Genomic DNA, 17,241 nt, shown 5'->3' on the forward strand with positions numbered 1-17,241 from the left:
AATCTTTCGCCAAGTGTCGACAGACGTCGTCATATATATATATATATATATATATATATATATATATATATATATATATATATAGAGAGAGAGAGAGAGAGAGAGAGAGAGAGAGAGAGGTTTAGCGTGTCCGGTACTCGGATAAACGCAGGCTGGGGCGTTGGGGCGGAGCCATGAACGGGAGCGGCCTGCATGGTGCATCCACCTGGCGGCGCAAAGCTCAAACGGAAAAAAGCAGTTAATATTGCTGTAACCAAGCATATTCTACTTCGCTGCTGGTGTAAATTTTCGGCACTGGCGTAATTGTGTTGCTGCAAAAAATTTATACGCACAGCAAAGTAAAATACACTTGTTTACTGCAATATTAGCTGTGTTTGTCTGTTTGAGCTTTGCGCCACCAGGTGGCCGCACCGTGCAGGTCGCTCCCGTTCATGGCTCCGCCCCAACGCCCCAGCCTGCGTTTACCCGAATACCGGACACGCAAAACCTCTCTACTAACTGCTTTTAATAAGGATAGTTTCATGTGCTTTACTTCATATGCTTGATTTCACGTTTTAAAAAATGATTACGAAGCAAAAATCAGACGTTGATGGCGCTGCGAGCTCATCCGACCTCACTGTGGCTTGCGTTTGGGGCCGCTAATCTATAACGTGTTTCTGCTTGCGTACGCAAACGCAAACGCACCCAAGCGCTAGGGGCCCCAACGCCTTGCGTCCCCTAAACTAAAACTCTCTATTATGAAAACCTGAGACAAACCGGCAGCTTCAAGAAACAGCGGCGGAGGACTTCATCTTTGACTCCTAGCCTACACTCTCAGACAAAGGTACACCATTTGGGGTGTACCTTTAGAGTGTGCACTCTAAAACAAAATTACACCCTTTGGGTCGTCTCTTGCCACACAACGATAAACGTCATCTGTCTTGTCCGCATTTCCTTTCTTTAACGCTACGAGCCCGGTACTTCCCAGTAACGAACGGCATGCGCGTTATCAGCATGCATGACATAGCATTGCCGACAGGAATGTAGCGGGCGCGGCGTTTTCAAGAAAGGAAATGCAAGCAAGGCAGATGATGATTATCGTTGTGTGGCAGATATGCACTCCAAAGGGTGTACCTTGTCTAAGAGTGTACGCACGGATGTTCTAGCATTTATGGCCTCAAACCCTCTTGCTAGCGTGCGGGACGTGGCCGCCCAGGTGCCAATTTCCAACTCATCAGTTTGGAGGATTCTAAACGACGGCCTTTCACCCGTAGGACCTTAACCAGCACCAACGCTTGGAAGATAGGTACCTGTAGAATCGTCTAGATTTCTCGAACTGGGTCCTCACAAAAGCCGATGAGTCACCGGACTTTTTGAGTAACATCATGTGCACAAATGAAGTCAACTTTCGCAGAAACGCCCAGGTAAATTTGCATAACACACATTACTAGAGGGACTCCAGTCCACACTGGGTAAAGCGCAATCGGCACCAGTACCATATGTTGCTCTATGTGAGGTTCGGAATTTACGCCGGTGCTATAATCGGCCCCATCTTCTTCGATTAGACACTGAACTGCACAGCGTTACGTGAAAAAAATCCTTGAACGAGGGGTGGGCGAGTTTCTCAGCGAAGTCCCGCTGTCACGTCTTCCACTTCGGTGGTATCAACAAGTTGGAGCACCAGCACACAGCAGCAGCCGAGCACGCAACTAGTTGGATGCCACTTTTCATGCGCAATAGATTGGAAGGCACGGGCCTGTAAATTGGCCGGCTACGTCACATGACCTCTATTCACTCGATTTCTTTCTTTGAGATTATGTGAAAGATCGCGCTTACATGATGGAGACGGACGTCAGATTAGTTCAAGGCAAGGATAACGGATGTCTTCTATAGAATTCCGGCGTCGGTCATCAAGAACGCCACTGAAGATGTTATAAAACGAACACAGTACTACGTAGCTGCAAGAGAGACCTTTTCGAACACGTCCTCTAGGCAGCATCTGGTGTTCAACGGAGCTTACGAATTTATAGATAATAAGGGCACACTGAAATCTGATGCGTTTTTTTTTTTCTGCAGCCATCCTGATTGCCAATTCGGCTCATTTAGAAATGCTATAATTACATTCTTGAACGCATCGGTTTTGCCTTTTCTCTACATGTTGCTCGCTTCCCGTTCTGTTCATTTCGCTTTTATTTTTTGACACGAACCTGCTTTTGCAGCACGTATACACTTTCATGAAAAATAAAACGGTCACTTTAATTTGGCTTTGGTCCACAGCAAGTTTCTCGCCCAAAATATAGCTTCGCGTGCACGCTTTCGATGAGGTGCGAGCAAAGCCGGGATTTTAGAATATTCTATGTATATGCCTATTACATTGCTATTCGCATTTCATGCGTGGTCAGAGCGGCGCTTCGGCCGCGTTATCAAGGGGATGTCGTTATCAATGTGATCAGTCCGCACTAAGAGACGGATAATACTTGTGACGTAGAAATGAGAGGAAGGAATAGCTGCAAAGCCGCGAAACCTGCTGTCGGTGCTCCTTCCGTACCATTATCAAGGTGGTGCGCAGTACCTTCGAATTTGCGACAGGCAATTCAGTTGCTTTCAATCAGCTTATTTGAGGGCGATGCTTTATGAAGCGGGTGGGAGAGCAATCACGCGATATTTTTCATGTTTCGTGGGGTTTCTTTACCAGTCGGAAAAAATTAGTGCGCAATTAGTGCGCAATTAGTGCGTTGCTCAAAACACCGCAGTTAGATGTCATTTTGGGTACCTACGAATGCCTCATTGACACTCTGAAAATTAGGACAGTACTTCTCGAGTTAGATAATTCATTGCAATTACCGAATTAAATCTCAGTAACAAAAGAATTACTGGTGGCTACTCCACTATACTGGAAACAATATGCGCTAGGTTTTCTTCGAGTAACGCAAATACTCTTTCTTAAAGTCTTGGTGCATGATAGTTGGGGAACACACTATAATTCACTCAGTAACCGAAATGAGGTCCAGCCGGATTCACTCGAAATCTAAACAAGTGTCATGCGCAGCAGCGCTTATACTCGGACTCACAGAAAAAGAAAAGAGACAGACAGAGAGAGAGAGAGAGAGAGACTACAGTTTCGGTGGAAAGGCGCAGCAGTATTAGTCATAGCCACGTATGCCATAATTACACGAAGGAAGATTACACCACCGAGAGGATCAGGCTGTGAAATTGAACTGTCTCCTACTATGAGGTCTTGTATATGTATATATTATATAACGCCGTCACTTCAGCGCTCGATTCTTCGAGCGGAAGAGATTGCCGAAGCCCAAGAACGCGCGCAACTCACTCGCCTGACCACCACAGCGGCAGGTAAACGAATCCTCGAAGAGCTGGGTTACCACCCTGTGGGATTCCCGATGGTCAGTACCCCGATCCCTAGGTGCATTCGACACATGTTCGTAGTGACCCCTGTGCCCCGAAACGTCCATCCCGCCCACAACGAGGGTAGACGCAAGGCCAGAGCAACAGCCATCTTCAAACAGATCAAGCAGCACGACATTAGAGCAAGCTTCGTTGACGCCGCGGAGTGCAGCGACGGGAAGACCTTTGCCGTCGTTGTGGTCGACTCCAGCGGCAAGATTTCCAATAGCACCTCGATTCGCACTTCAGATCCCGGAGTCGCCGAGCAAGCCAGCATCGCCCTCGCCCTGCTAGACGGTCGTGGGTCCGAGATCTATAGTGATTCCAAAACGGCAGTTAGGGCTTTTCAGAAGGGTTGCATCGCCAAGCAAGCTGCTCTTCTTCTTAGCGGCTCGAGTCCATATGCTCTCACACATTATTCAATTCACTGGTTTCCCGCTCACGTAGGGTCGGTCGAGGGTGCTCCACCGACCCTCAATGAGTCTGCTGACGAGGCTGCGCGTGACCTCACCGACCGCGCTTCCTCTATAAAGAGCGCTGACTCCCCTCCTCTCTACGGCTACAGGGACGCTGCCGCTACTCACAACGAGATTATTAAATTTTTCTACATGTCTAGAAGAGTCTTTCCACCCCCTCACCCAAAGTATAACAGGACGCAAGCCGTTTCGCTTAGACTTTTACAGACTAGCACATACGCGTGTCTGTCCGTTCTCCGCGAGGCATACCCCGACGTGTATCGCGACGACACCTGCCCGTCCTGCGGGCAGACCTCCACTCTACCTCACATGCTCTGGGAGTGCTGGTCGACATACCCCAAGTTCATCAAGGAGGAGTGGGACTCGCTCCTGCGTAGCCCCGCTCTAGACAAGGAAATCCTGGCTGTCCGGCGTGCCCGCGACCGGGTCGGTGGGCTAGACCTGCCGGTGCCGACGTGGGACTAGCCGGGTACGCGACGAGTTCGCGTCCTCGCCGGACCTGCAATAAAGTTTCTTCACTCACTCAGGTCACACGAAGTTTCTTCAAGTGCAATTTTATATATATATATATATATATATATATATATATATATATATATATATAATATTTGGGGTTTTACGTGCCAAAACCACTTTCTGATTATGAGGCACGCCGTAGTGGAGGACTCCGGAAATTTTGACCACCTGAGGTTCTTTAACGTGCACCTAAATCTAAGCACACGGGTGTTTTCGCATTTCGCCCCCATCGAAATGCGGCCGCCGTGGCCGGGATTCGATCCCGCGACCTCGTGCTCAGCAGCCCAACACCATAGCCACTGAGCAACCACGGCGGGTTATACATATATAATGAAAGGTGGTTTATTGCAGCTCGTTCGAGGGATCGCAAGTAGCTCTTGATCACGAGTCCCAGAGTCCTAGCCCGAGCTCGGGTCTCGCGCCGCAGCGGTGGCAGTACGCACAGCGCCACATGCATATTCCCTACTACAATATATATATATATATATATATATATAGATATTGCGACTCATTTTCCTATGTGCAACCCTTTAAAGAGTTTTTTTTTTTTTTTTTTTTTTTAGCTTTGCGTGATGGATCCTAGCCACGGCAGCCGTATTTCCATGGGGGCGAAATGCGAAAACACCTGTGTAGTTAGATTTAGGTGCACGTTAAAGAACACCAAGTGGTCCAAATTTCCTGAAGTCCCCCACTATGGCGCCCCTCATAATCAAATCATGGTTTTGGCTCTTAAACCGCATAAAAAAATAGGGGGGGGGGGGTTACTTTGCATGATATGTTACTGTGAAACCAGGTAGGTTAGGCCCTTCTCCGCATGTGCTCCATCCACACGAACCGGGGTAGACGCGCCATCAGATCAACGTTCGACGTTCGTCCGCGCGGCGTACTCTGCCAAAGCCACGTAGAAAAAGAATATATAAGGCCTCCGCACGTCGGTGTGACGTCACGCTAGTCGCATGGGCCGGACAGTCGACGCCGTCGGCGTCTCCGCGCCTAGGTTCGTTGCGCTTGCAGTCTCGTTGCGCGTCGTGGATACTATGGCTTCGGAAAATTAGTGCTTTCCTTGAAGTGACAGCAACCTATAAATGCATATGCTTCGGTTCCAAAGCAAGACACGTTTAGCTGACGCAAAAAACAAAGGGGAGCCGCCGGTTCACCGCAGTCAACTCCACCATGGAAAGCAACATTCTTTGATACCTTTCTTAGATTACTTGACTAGCGACATTGTTTTATGCGTGTATCGCAATATGACCTGCCTTATTGTCCTTGCGATGTTTGGTCGGGACTAATACAAGCAAACTGCATGCTGTTTAGTCACTTTAACCTTAGACGGGAAGAAAGAAAGAGGAAAACTGCATATTGAAGACACATAATATACTTTATTCACAAATGATAAGAACTGCATTCAGAAACAAACATTTTAAATCTTTCATATACAATTATCATTCTCACTTTTGCATTGCGTAAAACAGTCCTCGCTAGACACATGAATATCGAGGTTCATTTTGTAGTGAACATTGTAACATTATAGGGTCACGCACAACTAATTGTCGAATAGAATAAGCTTCCGTTTTTGTTGTACCATTTCTTGTGTTTCTTTTATTTCCACCCGCCTGTTTTCAGGCTTTTTTGGTCTTCATAAAATGCTGAGATAACGGTGAAAAGTAAGTCAAAAACAAGAGGCCTACTCTCAGTCCTGAAGGAAAACGTGCAATTAATGGACTGCGGTAGCATGGAGAGTTCCAATCATAAACAGGTAGCACAATACACTCAAACGCTAACATTTGAATTGGCCAAAATGCAGGGCTTAAATTTTGATAATGTAGGCAAATAAATCCTAGCTACGCCACAGGTTTATTTTTACAAGGGTTCTGTCAACACAAACATACGTAGATCTTCAACATAAACAGAGCTTCATGAATAAAAAATAAATAATGAGAAACATATCTCAGGCCTTCAAGGTCTGCAATTTTCGGTCGTTCTTGGCATTGCGTAATTTGACATTTTCTGTGCGGCACAAGTTGTTCAGCAGTGTATTCGCTGCAGCACTTACAACATGCCCCATTACCTCCTGCGCAGGATGACCGAAATCACACACATCTACATCCTCAAAGTCATGAAGGGTAGCGAACACAAGGCCGACAAGAGTATCTTTCTGCCTAGGAAGGCTGAAAAATCGTACGGCATATTCTGGTGTCCTGAGCTTGTCCAATATGATTTCAGAAAAGAGTACAGCATTAACTACAACTGCTCGTAGAAACTTCAGGCCACCCCTCGTCATCTTCGTGATTAATGCATTGTCAGGGTCATCTAGATCGACGTCTTGCATCACAAGGCTTTCGCTGCAAGATGTGCATGTCAAATTTTTTAGAGCTGCATGGGCACAATAGCCGGCAACATAGGTTAGTGCCGGTAGCCTTGACGTTTTTTTCTCAATGTCAGAGTCGGTCACAGTGACGTGAAACTGGCCGCTTCCTGAATTTACACTTGTCTCCAACGTGCTCGCACTTGGTGGTAGTAGCATGTCCAAATCTGGCAGGTCCAGAACCTTCTGCAAACGCAATTTGTTTTCAGATTCATATATCTGCCTTATAGACACGTGGTAATTGGCACCAGACAATTGCCGATACTTTCCAAGCTATCCTCCAAGCTATCAGTTTGAAATTTGCCCAAAAGAACATACTCGAAATTAAGCTCTTCGAGACAGTATATGGCAAGTTCGTGCAAGGCGTGGGTAGTGTGGCTGAAAGCTGTGTGCGTTTCACGTGTCAGGCGGCCATTGTCATGTTTGAGGCTTCCCCAGCGATCAAGCCATTGAACTATTCTCTCTAAGAATTCTAGTTGAGGACATGACGATGAAACTATTGGACCTTGCAACTGATCTCGCAACCGCAATTTTTAGACCCACCCTTCGGCTTTGCCTCCCCAGGTCAGTGAGCATGCATTGCAGTTGGTCCCCTGAGTTACTAAGCAAGGCAATATCATCAGCGAATCGCAAGTTACTAAGGTATTCTCCATTAACTCTTATCCCCAATTCTTCCCAATCCAGGTCTCTGAATACCTCCTGTAAACACGCTGTGAATAGCATTGGAGAGATCGTATCTCCCTGCCTGACGCCTTTCTTTATTGGGATTTTGTTGCTTTCTTTATGGAGGACAACGGTGGCTGTGGAGCCGCTATAGATATATTTCAGTATCTTTACATACGGCTCGTCTACACCCTGATTCCGCAATGCCTCCATGACTGCTGAGGTTTCGACTGAATCAAACGCTTTCTCGTAATCAATGAAAGCTATATATAAAGGTTGGTTATATTCCGCAAATTTTTCTATCACCTGATTGATAGTGTGAATATGGTCTATTGTTGAGTAGCCTTTACGGAATCCTGCCTGGTCCTTTGGTTGACGGAAGTCCAAGGTGTTCCTGATTCTATTTGCAATTACCTTAGTAAATACTTTGTAGGCAACGGACAGTAAGCTGCTCGGTCTATAATTTTTTAAGTCTTTGGCGTCCCCTTTCTTATGGATTAGGATTATCTTAGCGTTTTTACAAGATTCCGGTACGCTCGAAGTCATGAGGCATTGCGTATACAGGGTGGCCAGTTTCTCTAGAACAATCTGCCCACCATCCTTCAACAAATCTGCTGTTACCTGATCCTCCCCAGCTGCCTTCCCCCTTCGCATAGCTCAAGGCTTTCTTTACTTCTTCCGGCGTTACCTGTGGGATTTCGAATTCCTCTAGGCTATTCTCTCTTCCATTATCGTCGTGGGTGCCACTGGTACTGTATAGATCTCTATAGAACTCCTCAGCCACGTGAACTATCTCATCCATATTAGTAATGATGTTGCCGGCTTTGTCTCTTAACGCATACATCTGATTCTGGTCAATTCCTAGTTTCTTCTTCACTGCTTTTAGGCTTCCTCCGTTCCTGAGAGCGTGTTCAATTCTATCCATATCATACTTCCTTATGTCAGCTGTCTTACGCTTGTTGATTAACTTCGAAAGTTCTGCCAGTTCTATTCTACCTGTAGGGTTAGAGGCTTTCATACATTGGCGTTTCTTGATCAGATCTTTCGTCTCCTGCGATAGCTTGCTGGTATCCTGTCTAACGGAGTTACCACCGACTTCTATTGCACACTCATTAATGATGGCCACAAGACTGTCGTTCATTGCTTCAACACTAAGGTCTTCTTCCTGAGTTAAAGCCGAATACCTGTTCTGTAGCTTGATCTGAAATTCGTCTATTTTCCCTCTTACCGCTAACTCATTTATCGGCTTCTTATATACCAGTTTCTTCCGTTCCCTCCTCAGGTATAGGCTAATTCGAGTTCTTACCATCCTATGGTCACTGCAGCGCACCTTGCTGAGCACGTCAACATCTTGTATGATACCAGGGTTAGCGCAGAGTATGAAGTCGACTTCATTTCTAGTCTCGCCGTTCGGGCTCCTCTACGTACACTTTCGGCTATCCCACTTGCGGAAGAAGGTATTCATTATCCGCATATTATTCTGTTCCGCAAGCTCTACTAATAACTCTCCCCTGCTATTCCTAGTTCCTATGCCATATTCCCCCACTGCCTTGTCTCCAGCCTGCTTCTTGCCTACATTGGCATTGAAGTCGCCCATCAGCATAGTGTATTTTGTTTTGACTTTACCCATCGCCGATTCCACGTCTTCATAGAAGCTTTCGACTTGCTGGTCATCATGACTGGATGTAGGGGCGTAAACCTGTACAACTTTCATTTTGTACCTCTTATTGAGTTTCACAACAAGACCTGCCACCCTCTCGTTAAAGGGACCCTGAAACGCTTTTGACGATTTTCTACAAACGTATTGAGTCGTTAGAGTAGGTCCTTCTGATCATTAATTGACACATCTAAGTGCTCCGCGTAAAGCGTGTAATTTATTATAAGGTTTTAAATATGCACATCGCTGCCGATCGCAGCGCACTGCTCGGCGGAATTTTAAGCCGCCCCTACCCATATGACCGAAATCGCCCATACGACGTCAGTGGGGCGAGCTATCCGATTGGCTGACAAGGGCGCGTGATCGATAATTTTTCCAACTTTATGGTAAACAAATGATCTTCGTAATAGTTGGAATGTTAGTTAATTTGTTTTTATGAAAAGAAAGTAACATAAAGAGAATGCACAATAATAATTTTTCAGTACACTTAAGCACTTCCGGCACACAGCAAGTGTCGTCTGCTTGTGTTACAACGTACTCCATTTTGAAGAGAGCTCCGCGGTCAGAGTCGGTCTCAGTCTTTTCGCGAGCACTGTGATTCGACTTTCTTGCCTTGTGGACTGCAAACGTAGCGACTGGCAATATGTCAAGCTGCGACATCGTGTCCCACTGCAAGGCAGCGTGCGAGCGAACTAGCTGCTGCGCATCGGACTGTCGCTATCCGATCCGCGCCAGAATTTGCGCGGTTGTGGCCGTCACTTTACACCGGAAGATTACTAACGCAATAGCGTTTCCCGAGTCCAGTATTAGGGAAAACGCAAGCGCAAGGGGACAGAGTCTGGCCGCTTGACTTTGCCGTAACGGGATGAGCCATGAGATGAGCAGAAGGGCAAATGCGAATGGTCTGCACGGTGCAGCCACCTGGTGGCACAGAGCTCAACCATACACAGTAGCAGCAACGAAGTGTATTCTTCTTTGCTGCTGATGTGTATTTTTCGCAGGAGTGTAATCATGAACACGTTTTTATAAATGTTTAAAATGTTTTACGCTTGGTTAGAGCAATATTAGCGCTTTGTTTGGCTGGTTAAACGCTGCACCAACAAGTGTATGGACCGTGCTGACCGATCAGGCCGCTCACGTACGTCTACGCTAAAGTTCCTTCATCAGCTTGAGTTTATGCCTAGTCATTTGCCGAAATGACCAGCTTGCCTGTGGTTACCGGAATACAAGACACGTTCGGCGCTACGACAGAATGCTCGCAACGCACGCTGCTTCGATAGCTCTCGCTTGGGGTCGACGGCCAAGCGGCTAGCGGAGCGGTCTCGCGCGGGCGGGGGCGGGCTCCAAAACAACCGGAAGTGGACGATGTGACGTCGCATCGTGACGCTGAACCAGTGAAGGCGGAGCTTAGCCCCACTCGCTCGGCGAACGAGTTGAGGAGGAAAAGCATGGCTAGGGAGGAGGGTAGCTTCTAATCGCTTGTAGCTCCATTAATACGTAACGCTTCACTTAAATTGTGGTGCGAATGTTCTACTTAAGCTGTACCCTACGCGTCTACAAAATTTGTCCGAACCGTTTCAGGGGCCCTTTAATGCTATAGAATTGCTTTATGTTACCAGCTATATTCTTATTAATCAGGAACCTGACTCCTAGTTCTCGTCTCTCCGCTAAGCCCCGGTAGCACAGGACGTGCCCGCTTTTTAGCACTGTATATGCTTCTTTTGGCTTCCTAACTTCACTGAGCCCTATTATATCCCATTTACTGCCCTCTAATTCCTCCAATAGCACTGCTAGACTCGCCTCACTAGATAACGTTCTAGCGTTAAACGTTGCCAGGTTCATATTCCAATGGCGGCCTGTCCGGAGCCAGGGATTCTTAGCACCCTCTGCTGGGGACTGAGGGCCGGGGTTTGATTGTTGTGTTCATATAGGAGGTTGTGGCCAAGTACTGCACCAGGGTGACCAATCCTGCTCTGGTGAGGGAGTGCGTTACCGGTTCTGATCACCGGGATCAGGCCACACTCCAGGCCTGCTTATGCAATTTTATCAACACGCGGATTTTTTTTAATCCGGTGGAAAATTGCGCGGCACCGGGATTCGATCCACGGACCTCTTGCACGCGAGGCGGGTGTTCTACTTCTACGCCACCGCTGCTTTTTCTTTATTTTTTTTCGTTTTTCTTTAAACTTTAGTACAGAGACCCAGCTGCTAGTGCCCGCAGGTGAGCGGCCACCCTTTTCCACGTAGCCGTGGCCCTATTCTGATAGCATACGCCGATTCACCAGCTGTAGCTGGTCCTCGGGACTTGCGGTTGTCAGCTGGGCCTCTCACTAGTCTTCTGTTGGTGCTTGGATAGGCGTTGTCCGCGAGTTCTGTTTGGATTCCCAGACCATGTGGTAAAGGGCTTTTGGTGTATCTCAGAACTGGCAGTCTCTTGTATATGTTGAGGGGTACATCGCGTGTATAGTGGAGTGGCGTGGAGGCGATTGCCCATCTGAAGTCTGCGTAGTGTGATGGCTTCTTCTCTGTTAAGCTTGCAGTGTAGTGGTAGATATTCCGGCCCGTTCCTCTTGTAATGTTCTAGGATGTTGCAGTATATATTTGCTTTGTATCATTTCGTCTTGGTCGGACGGCAGGCGATGTCCTGGTGGGGTTGCCCGGTGTACATGTTCTCGGGCCGCGGCGTGAGCCGCTTGCTTTTTCTCCAAGGATTCGTGTACCAGAGTTCAGACGATGTACATTTCAGGGATGTCTTGATTCTTGATGGTGGCGAGTGCGGCCTTGCTCATCCTTCCTGTCCGAAAATGGCGACTAGCTGCCCGCGAGTCTGTGACGACGATGACCGGCACATCCCATCGGCAGGTCCATATGGCCATTGCTATGACGACCTGTTCGGCTACCTCAAGGCCCTCAGCAACTACTGATGCAGCTGCTATCTCTTCGTTCGCCTTTTTGGTGATGCAGGTTATGCTGCCTGGCGTCCGTGTACCATATTTCTGCCTTATTGCTTTCTTTGTTTAGCATTTCTTGTAGCGCGGTGGCTCTCGCAATTGTCTTCTCTCTTTGTTGTATTCTGGGTGCATGTGTCTCCTTGGATGTATCCTTGCTCTCAGGGTCAGGGGTACACGTTGTGTTCTTCTTCGAGAGGGTATCCAAGTCTTCTGAGTAAAGTTCTACCGGCAGTGGCAAGTTTTAGTCTTTCGAGTTAGTCTGTCTTGTGAGCCTCCGCCAATTCTTCCCAGGTATTATGTACTCCTATAGCCGGGTAAAACTCAAGAAGGCAGTGGCATTTCATCCTCAAAGGCGGATGCATACGAACCTCCACCAATGGGCCCGCACTCTAGACTGATGTCATGAGCCGGACGGCCGGTGACCCCGCCGACGGAGAACACGGCACTGGGCCGAGTCGCGTCAGCGGGACTATTTCTTTAGTCGCAGAGGCAATCGGCTCCGCGACTGAACACACGCAGGAACTCACGCACGCACACGTTTGTCCATTTGATTCGCCTGTAGCCATAAGGCAATATTTTAAAGCCAAATATAACTAAATCTGTACTAGAGAAGAGTACATAAGCAGCGTGTTCAAAGGGGCTGGTTGGTTCATCTTTTAGAATAAAAAACAGCGTGACACAGAGTGAAAACAAACAGCGTGACTCGCTCGTCCTGTGTCGCACTCTTTTTTATTCTAAAGAATATATTTGTGTCGTCAGCATATAACAGGTGCTGTGTTGGGCACAGTAATAATGCCATTTATATATATCAAGAATAATAATGGGCCAAGGATGGAACGTTGTGGGACACCGTATTTTTGAGGGACCTACGTTTAACATAATTTTCGCGCACTGTACAAACAAAATGTTGTTTCATAGAGTCGAACGCTTTCCTAAAATCGAAAAACAATCCGATAGTAAGCAGTTTCTGTTCAATGTTACTATTTTCGTCTTTGTTTATAGGACCTGTTCAGAACATTTTTCTTTTGAAAACCGTACTTTGGTCTACGATAATGTTGTTTACGTTAAAGAAGTTTAATAATCTTAATTTCTTTTTCTAGTTATATAAAAAATTGCAAAGCAGGAATGGGTCGGTAATTATTTAAGTCATTAGAATCACCCTTTCTGTAGATAGCCAATACCTTTGCCATTTTAATTGGTAATGAAAAATATCAGTAGAAAGCACTAAGTCACAGATATGAGTTAGGGGCTTGCAAATAAAATGAGCGACTGCTTTGATCGGCTATGCTCATCATACCCAGCTGCACCATACTGTTTCAGTTTCTGAAGAAATTTATAAATTTCTGCTTCTGTGGTAGAAGAAAATTGAATTCATGTTTTTTGAAGCAAGCTGGCATCTGTAGCCAGAGCCACCATCTGCTAAATTACTGGCACACCCAGCTCATTAAATTAAGGATCTGCCAATTGCCTAAAGTAGGAGCACGCCACGGACAGTACGGATCCTTGGTCTTGATATTCATCAGTCCGGAACAGGATCAAAGTGACTATGCAAAATAAGAAATACATCAAAGTCGACCCTCCACATAATACGAATGCCAATATATCCTTAAACGTCTGGGACCGCGCACTTCAGAGACAGTTCGTAACGCTGTTCGGTCTGCATTGCAGCCACGCATGCTCTACCAGGCTGTTTCCTCGGCTCACACTGAAGAAGTTGAACCATGCAGATTGAGATTATTACTCGGGACGCGATGAGGGCAGTCACCACTCTTCTGCGCATTATGCCTCTATTCAATCTTCAGGAATGGGCCTGCAGTTAATGCTACAGCAGAATGACAACTCAACATGAGTGAGCGCGCTAATTAAGGAAGCAACATATTTCAGTCGCTGCTGAACTTTTCACCTAGTTCCAGAATGCACGTCAGCACCTCAAGTCAATGAACTGCCCCTCTGGGTGTATACCTGCGTACAACAGATCATACCAATGCAAGAAGTAACCGAAGTCCAAGGTACCACAGCACACTGATGTTCCCTTGGGCCACCATGTGCACAGACGCTGCTGTTACACGTGGCAGCGGAGGAACGGCTTAGATCAGTGCTACGCATTTATCTATTCAAGGGAACACTACACGATGAATGTATGACTCCCCTCTGCTTGAACTCCAGAACACACATGATGCAACTGAGACAGCCTCACGTTTATCGAACATCTGCCCAAGTGCACGCATACACTTACTCCTTGAGTGTCAATGAACAGGTAAAGTGAGTCACTAAAACTTCATTATTAAGGAGAAACAAAGTTTCATAATCGCTTGATTTTGAATGTTCGCCTACACTGGACTTAAGGGCACAGCAATGACATCACAAATAACAAAACACAGAACTCGAACACTCATCTACAGACACCTCTTGTGCCGGGGTCATTTTGCATTCTCCTATATAGCCCAAAAATATTCCCTCCGATGCACACACGTGCTCCCATACCCTCACGTGCCCGCTCCCTCCCCGCAACCTCACAGGGCGAACTACACCAAGGAAGCCCCGTTCCCCAACTGTACAACCCTGACACAAGGCACCAATGTGTGCCGCCTGCTGTGAAATTTGCCGAACACTATTCGGGAGCTCTTCCTCATATGTCCTGGCCCTACGCAGCGACCAGCAAACTGACTTCAGCTTGTGTATTCAAGTTATCACTACATGGAATTACTGGACTTCTGCAAGATGCGAGGTTGCATTCATTTTTTTTTTATTACTATGCCTCAAAGAACCACATTTAGAATTGAATATATATACAGACTACCTATCGGGGAGGCAGGCACCACGAGACGATAAAATTTTACAACCTTTGGAGGCAATAAATGCAATTTACGGAAACGGATGTTTGACAAGCACCCAGGACATGTTCCCGCGCTTCTTCCGTTACCATGTATTTCGTAACCAAAAGAACCACAGATTCCTTTCACAGCATTTGTGTGTCCTCTTGTGTCGGCATTGTTTTATGCACTGTTCTTACCCTCAAAACCCTACAAATTAGTGTAAAACGTGTAGTTTCATCCAGTCTTCCATCCTCGCACAATGCTCTCAGTGAACTTTGGTCACAGTCGGTTGGAAAGATATCACATGCCAGCCTATTACTAGAACAGGGTCACACGCAATGTGAGAGCACAGTTGCCAAAGACAAAGAGCAGATAACGATAATGAAGTCCACTTATGCACATGCAGGACAACATTGCAACAATTTGAGTTGGTTTAGGGAGAATTTTTAGTTTCTAACGTCAACTTTCATACAAGCCGGCGGGCAGTTGGAAACGATATTGGAATGCTCTGTTTCAGTGCCAAAGCGTTGCCCTTTCCGAAAACCGCCGAAGTTGCATGACCACAAACACTCGTTCTCTCTCACCTGCAGCCGCAAAAGGGTGTCCCAACTCTATGCCCGCACGCATGTTGCAACCGCATATATTCGAGATTGCTCAACCCTGTGCAGATTTCACTCACACGCAAATGTGAAAGGGGGGCAGTGACCTGCACAGCACGAGCACACTGAATCATCGACTCTTTCGGGCCCGGCCTCCACGTCGAGTATAGAACGCACTTCTAAGGACAAAGAAGTCCGTTATGAATGCGCTGTTTCGCCAAGCCGACGAGGCTGTTTTCTACCTCCCAACGCTACGGGAAATTGGGAAAACCCCGTAAAACAGCTGGTCCCTTGCAAAGTCCCTACATGATGATGGGCACAATACGCAGGTCACCCAATTGACTAACAATTGGTCCGTGTCTGCTTTCATTTCTAGGCAGGCGAGCGTGTATATCAGCAGGAGTGATTCAATTGTATGGACACGAGTTCTTTTGATAATGTACCACTTAGGTGATTGCGTCATTCGTGATGCAAGAATTGATGGCAGCTGTCTGCGCAAAAGTCGTCAACGCGCCTTCTGCTAACCGATGGCAACCATCACTCATGGCTATCTTCTGCCAACACGAAACTCGCAATCCCGGCTACTCTCAGTCCTTGGACTTTTTTTCTTATCTGCAAATCAGCATCCCACCACTGCTTTTAGGAGCAGATTTTGCGAACATGGCCGCGCGCAAAGCCTCCCCGCCGTGGTGGTTGCACATCTTCACGCTCCTTCGTTAAATGTTTTACCGCACATAAACAAGTGGCAGATAACCATTGACAGCGCACACGCAACAGCGCAAGGCCACAAGTCATTGACTTTAAGGACTTGACGACAAATAGCTCGACAAAGAAATCTGCATAGGTACGATAAAACAGGCCTTGGACACTGGCTGTGTTGTGTACGAGCATCTCCGAATGCAACGTGCACACAGTTTTGGCAACAAACGTGATAAGGGGTTATACCGGCTGTCCCAACTAAATGTGGCCAACAATCGCAAAATAACAGACAGCTTTATGCGAATGGCGATCAATATGTTGGCGAGTGTTGTTCATGCTATCCAGCCTTTTTTTTTTTTTTGCAAAAAGAATTATCTTGCAAAAGTTAACTATTAGCTTAACTAATCGATAAGGTGGCAAGGCAAAAGTTGCGGATGTTCAAGAATGATTGTAAACAGCTTTAAGACAAGCTAGGCCTCTTTTTTTGTTTTGTTTTGTAACAGAAAACCGAATGTAGAAACATTTAACGCGACATTGCCTCCACGTGGCAGGGATTGTAGCGCTCTCGAATGTACTCAAATACGGGCATAGCTAATCGAACTGGGAACAAGCAAACCATGCTCTTTCCACAATGCGTCGACTTTACTATTTACTGTTCAGCAGTAGTAAAGCTGCACATCATTTACTCTTGAATATTCCTGGTCTCAATGTCGCAGCTGCTGTAGGCTGTAGACTGCAGGGCACTAAGCAGATCATAGCAAACACTATAAACTTCTTATTCATAGAGTTCAGCAAAAAAGCACTTGCAAAAGTGCTTCTCTTTAATAATGTGTAGAACTTTAAAATATGTAAGGCTTTCTTTTATTGTTGACATTAAAAAAACATTGCTTTAAAATTCACCCGTCACACTTAACACAATTCTACTTCTTAAACTAGATTACTCTCAGAGGCAGACATTATTTGCAAGAAAAATCAAAGTAAATACTTGACTAAAACAAACTTTTGCTAATCAACTTTTGAACTAATTACTGTACACCGCATATAGCAATTTACAAATTGTAGCCAGCAACTCTTTAAAGACACCAGTTTTAATACTATATGTGTTCGAAAAGTTT

Source organism: Dermacentor variabilis, unplaced genomic scaffold (assembly GCF_050947875.1).
Source record: "Dermacentor variabilis isolate Ectoservices unplaced genomic scaffold, ASM5094787v1 scaffold_12, whole genome shotgun sequence".
Classification (NCBI taxonomy): Eukaryota; Metazoa; Arthropoda; class Arachnida; order Ixodida; family Ixodidae; genus Dermacentor; species Dermacentor variabilis.